Source organism: Urocitellus parryii, chromosome 8, assembly GCF_045843805.1.
Source record: "Urocitellus parryii isolate mUroPar1 chromosome 8, mUroPar1.hap1, whole genome shotgun sequence".
Lineage (NCBI taxonomy): Eukaryota > Metazoa > Chordata > Mammalia > Rodentia > Sciuridae > Urocitellus > Urocitellus parryii.
Window position 1 is genome coordinate 75,215,753 of NC_135538.1, and position 6,617 is coordinate 75,222,369.

General features: G+C 36.5%; 1 pseudogene; it reads right to left on the minus strand.

The window, feature by feature from the left end:
* Positions 1-400: 400 nt before the first annotated feature.
* Positions 401-5,216, minus strand: LOC113198064 (tripartite motif-containing protein 51 pseudogene; annotated as a pseudogene).
* Between the last annotated feature and the right edge of the window lie 1,401 nt (positions 5,217-6,617).

Here is a 6,617-nt window from a genome sequence, read left to right on the forward strand (position 1 = left end):
CAGTGTAACTCCTACCATTTTAGGAAATAATGCATTGTAAGGAATGTTATCTCTTTTTTTTCTTACATTGAATTTTAACTTTATTCAATCAACCATTATCTATTCTTTCATTTCATGACTGTTCAGAAATAAAGTTAAACCAGAGAATATGTTCTATTTCATGTGTCATGGATAATTATATTCCTCAAGTGAACAAATTAAAAAATGTAAATTTTAAGAGTATATGGGCTTTTAATACTATCACTATAATTAATAACACAGTAAATAGGTTTTCACAACATTAGAAGGAACCTAAAGTTAATAAAATATAATCTGTTTGTCATGTATGATAAGACCTAAGAAAGAGGGCTTCCTTACACATTGTATTTCCCATGGTATAGGGGCAGAGTCCTTAGGTATGTCAGGTACAGCAAAAGACAGACTTGATATGGGAACAGAAGGAACAGGAAGGAATACTGTATATCAGAGAACTTTGAGCTATGTTCATAAAGCTCATGGTTCTACCTTCACAATCCAGGAATGTTCCTATTCAGCCAATGGACCTTGGTACATATTAAAGTACAAGTGGGAGGTGGTAAAGAGAGTGTAATGGGTACTCTCCTTAACACATCCAAGAAGAAAGAGCCTCTCCATCTCATCCATCTTGTCATGCCTGTTGTCTTTCCAATCTTTACACATTCCAAAAGCCCAGTTCCGAGAGTCTTCCACATCCACCTCCCAGTAATATCTGCCAGTGGTAAAATCCTAAATACCCCAGGCAAGAAAGCATTCTGACTTTGGAGTGATCCAGGAGGCACCTTGAGGATTACATCCAACATTCATACTTCTCAACTCTCCATACAGGAAGACTGTTGGCTCTCTTGGATACAGAGTAATATCAACTTGGAAACAGTTAAGCCTGTTGATTAGTCTAGTGATGGGCCCTGCACTGAGTTCTGGATTCACCGGCTGGGCTGCATACAGCTGCATGGATTCAAGACTCTGCAGTGTGTCTCCAGGGGCATGGAGTAACTCCACATCTGGTATATGGCATATGTCCTTCAGCTCCTCATACATTCCTCTTAACATCTCCTGTATATTAGCCATTCTGGTTTTACTTTATTTGAGTTGCTGAAAAATTTCCTTGCCCTCCTTTTTCAGCCTCTCTAGATGATGCCATTCTTCTTTTTGAAAAAATGGCAGGAATGTTATCTTTAAAAAAATTTTTTTAAGTCTCATAGAAAAGTTTATAACCCTCTTTCCCCATGCTCCTGGATTTAGTCTTCAAATATTACGTCTATAATGACTGAAGCTTTTTTCAAACTACTTTTGTGTATGTGTGTGCACATGCATGTGCTGGGAATTGAACCCAGAGCCTAGCACTTGCTAGGCAGATTCTCTACCACTAAGCTCCATCCCCAGACATTTTAAAATATTGAGATAAAGTCTCATGATATGGCCCAGGCTAGCCTCAAACTTCTGATGCTCCTGCTTCAGCCTCCAGAGTAGCTTGGATCATAGGTGTGTGCCACTGTACACAGCTTCAAATTACTCTTAATACAACACAAGCCCTTCACTAATGTACCAACAGAATTTACAATCACCTATCCTTTGTGAGAGGTGAAGCTTAATGGGAGCAAGAGATATGGGACCAAGAGGCCCTGAACATTTCAAGCCTTTAGGGACATTGTGGCCTCAATAGAAGAAAAGTGGTTACCACTGTCAGACCTGGCTATGAACAAGACAGTACCACTTAGCTTTTTTTCTAGACTTCCTAAGAAACACAGACCAAAATACAATACTTCCCTTTGGCTAAATCTACTTTGTAATGGAAATGTACTTGGAAAGTTTTAGCTATGGAAAGACAGGAAGAGGAGATGTTTCATGGTTCATGGTCAAGGTCTAAGTGACAACTCAACCTTGCAGGAGGTTCATAACTTGTGGCTGGAATCTTCCCTGTTAACTTTTAATCCCATTTCATACATTAGGTAATAGTGTTCTACATGTTCAAAACTTCAGGACCCTTTGGCTATGGAAAAGAAAAAGAAAATTAAGCAAATGTGATTTTAAAAAAAGATAGGGTAATATTTGTCCTCAAATTAGATTAACTCTTATAGAAGCTACCTATGACCAGCTAATTTGAGAAACAGTTACTGACTTTCCACAAACCCACAGATTCATTAATGTTCTATGTGGCTTGAGGAGGAACAATAACATGTTCCCAAAAGAAATCTGAAAGTGGGGTTCCTTGGAGCCATTATGGTACAGCCTTCCTCCATTTGGACCTGTTCTGTCTCATGGACAATGTTGATCTCTCCATCCTTTGTGATACACTGGGTCTGGATATTTGTTACACTGTTTTTGAATAATTTGTTTCTATGTATGCCTCCTGAATAGAAATGTGAAAGCCTCACAGGCAGGTAAACTTTTGTATGTCTAGCACCAAGTACAATACCTGTAAATTAGATGTCCAATAATTGTTAACTGAGAAAAATTAAAAGATCTTTAAAAATATACCAGAAATCAAGAGATTATCTATCATTCTCATCTGTAGTTTAGAGATTATCAAAAGAAACTGTATTTCTCACAGAAATCACTGAGACTTAACCTAGATCATCATAAGTAAAAGCTCTGCAAAGGACATGAACTCTAGGGAATGTGGCCAGGATGAACACTGGGCCCCAACCAGAAAGTCTGATGGGGACAGGATTTCACAAGGCATTTCTGAAAGATAGAGACTCTTATAAACTGAATTCATAGGAATGGAAAATGGGACTAATGGAGCAGAATCATTTATATCTCAAACTTGGAAATTCATGATAGTTTTGGGGATTTTTTTTATTATTACTACACTTTTTTGTTGTTATTCTGGAAATGGGGATAAATAACTAGAGGACATGAACAAGGCTTCAGTGAAGATATTTATCAAGGTCAAACCTGAGCAAACCTCATGCATCCAACCACAAAGAATAAAGGCTATTCCTTTTGTTATTGTTTGGTTGGTTGGTTGGTTGGTTGGTTCTGAGGATTGATTCTTTGCACATGTTAAACAAGCACTCTAAGTGCTTCTTAGAAGCTCCACCTCTGAATATGGCTGCACTGGGGACCAAGCCTTTAACACATGGGCCTTTTGGGGACAATTCAGATTGAAACCATAACACTTTCCTTTTCTCCATATTCCCCCAAGATTCTGAGTAGATCCAGAGACAAAGCATTAATTAAATCATACAATCTTTATAACATTTAAATAACCTCGTGGAGGATGAACAAATGGGGAATGACCATCCACAAATATATGGCAGTGCATGAAAAAAAATGGTCTTAGAAGAGACTGATAATTCTGGGAATTACATGTTATTTTATGTGGCTATTATGATGGGTGTAAGGAGAGAAAGTGAGAAATGAGAATCACAAACAGGCTGAGCCACATTTGATCCTATGGGACAAATGTTTCAGATCACAGATATTTGGTGTGACCAGTAAATAGAAAGTTTTCCATTAAAGTCTGTAAAACTGATTTCTAAGCTTTTGGGGAAAAATGAGATCAGGCAAATCTGGTCCACATTGCCTCATCAGCTGAGGTTAAGCAGGAGGTAGCAGTTAAGATGGAACTGGCCCTCTTAAGCTTAAGCCTGTCACCACTCCTATTGTCAGCTCTGCATCCAGTTTCTACTTATCTCCACAGCATTATTGTTTCTCTCCTTCTTAGCCAACTGCACTATTTAGGGGCTAAGGGCTACCAAAAAAGATAAGGTCCATTTGCATATCAGAAAGACAATCCCAAAAGCAGTATGAAGGGAGAGAGAGAGAGAAAGAAAGAGAGAGAGAGAGAGAGAAGAGGTGAAATAGAAGATTAAGCTTATAGTTAGAAGAGCAACTACAAGTTGTAATAGTTCCAGTTATATCTCATGACACTTAAAACTAGGCAACAGCTCTGGAGATGGACAGAGGACAGATTCCAATGAAAAAACTGAGTGAGCTAATGACTGAAAATGAGAAATAAATAAAGGAAAGGGAACATTGCACAGCTTAGAATAAACCAAGGTCACATACAAGAATATTTAGTGCAATGATTTTTTTATAGTAGCAAAAACAAACGAACAAACAAACAAAACCCACAGAAATGAAGCGAAGGTCCATCAAAGGAAAATGGTTTGAATACCCTCTGGTATATCCATACTTTAGGGCATTATGCTGCCATCATCAGAAGTAAATCAGATCCAAACTAGCTGTGTTGGATGGATTTCCTTGGAGTGTAGTTAAATGACATATAAGATGATCCCACAGACAGAAAAACAACAACCAAAAATATTACATATGTATGTATATGTGGATATGCATACGTACGTATATATGTGTGTGTTTTATTACAAGTAGCAAATAAAGGAAAAGTTACAGAAAATATTATATTTTTAATGTGGAGGTAAGTAGAGGAAAAAGCAATAAGGAGAAAGCAAAAAAATCTATATTTTAAAAGTCTTTGAATTTTTAAAGAATGTATGACTATTTCTGTCAAACTGCATGTGCATTTAGACTTAAAATGGTACATGAAATTGTAATAGAACTTTAGGAATTCCAATTGATTTTAATTTTATTATATTGCAGATTAATTATAAAAGTTGTATAAAACTCCCATAATATGTAAACTAAAAATACTTAAAAATAAAAAATAAAATACATTAATTTTTTAAAACCCACTCTAGGTATGTTTTCATTGTAGACGGACATGAATCAAGGTCTATTTTTTCAGTCATTTCAACATTTCTCTCATATTAGGTCTTAGTTCTACTTTAGCTACTTATAAACTGGGGGAACACAGATGATTTACTTAATCTCTCTCTGATTTTTCTTACTGAAAAGTGGAAATAAGAATCTGAACTCTAAAAGATGTTATTAGGATCAGATAAAAGAATATCCACATAGGTCTTCACAAAAGGCAGTTTCTGTATTTAGTACTATTGGAAATCACTCTTAGCTCCTGTTTCCCAAGGTGACTTGATTGATGGTTTCAGCCATGGCCTTAACTTCCTCCCTACCGATACTTTTCTTCCCAGTTCCAGTGATAATGGCCCCCTCCTTTTTTTCTCTACTTTGATCAGTTACTTGAGGCCAACAAAGGAATTCTGAGCTGCATCCAGTGAGCGGGCACCAGGGTCCACATAGAGGGTCGCCCTCATCCTATTTTTAGCTAATTGACTTCCTTTAAAACTTTCCTTCAGCCAGCTGCAGTGGCCCATGCCTGTAATCCCAGTGACCCCAGAGTCTGAGGGGGAAGGATCGAAAATTCCAAGGCAGCCTGGCAACTTAGTGAGACCCTGTCTCAAAATAAAAAATAAAAAGGGTTGGAGATATAGCTCAATGATGAAGCATGCCTAGGTTCAATAACCAATACCACAAAAGTAAAATAAAATAAAAATAAATAAATAAAACTTACCTTTGAAATCAAAGTATGTTTTCAAAACTGATCACATTTAATTTAATAAAAGTCCTTTTTTGTAAGTTTTTGCAACATTTTTTTTGGGGGGGGAGCCAGTAGATATCTTTTTTTGCTTTTATAGTATTTCTCACATGTAAAGAAATGGATAAAAAAAATGTGAACTTAATTGTAATACCATTACTAAGTGCAAGATTAGCTAATGTATTTATAGAGGTACTACTACCCTCCCCCTACCCCACCAAAATATACTAGAAAAGACTTGAACTTTTAACAAATATATGGACAAGTAGTTTTGAAAGAACTAAAAATCACCTTATATTTGCATATTTTGTTTAGTATTTGTATTCTTGGAGCAACCAGAGATACTAAGATATTTCAGGTAAGGCTGTACTATGATGGTACTGAAGTGCTTCATGGTATTATATTTTATTTTTCACCAAGGAATTTCACTTAAGACTGGATAAAACTTGACCCTTTGTTTTGCTGAGTTCTCTGTTTCATTCTAAAATATATCACTTATATGGAAAAATGTATAAATGTATTTATAAATGTAAACCCAAGTCACTTGAAACTTTACATCAAAGGTTGGCTTATAGAGTGCAGTACATTAAAAGTAGAGCATTCCATTTTTAAATGATATCTTTTTTTTTTTTTTTTTTTTGGTGGTAGTGCTGGAGATTGAACACAGGGCTTTGTGCATGTGAGGCAAGCATTCTATCAACTGAGCTAAATCAATGAATGGGCCAAGGACCTGAACAGACATGTCTCAGAAGATGATATACAATCTATCAACAAATGAAAAAATGTTTATCATCACTAGCCATTAGAGAAATGCAAATCAAAACTACTCTAAGATTTCATCTCACTCCAGTCAGAATGGCAGCTATTATGAAGACAAACAACAATAAGTGTTGGTGAGGATGTGGGGAAAAGGCACACTCATACACTGCTGGTGGAACTGCAAATATGTGCACCCAATATGGAAAGCAGTATGGAGATTTCTTGGAAAACTGGGAATGGAACCACCTTTTGACCCAGCTGTTCCTCTCCTTGGTCTATACCTAAAGGACTTAAAAACAGCATACTACAGGGACACAGCCACATCAATGTTTATAGCAGCACAATTCACAAAAGCTAAACTGTGGAACCAACCTAGATGCCCTTCAATAGATAAATGGATAAAAAAATGTGCCATATATAC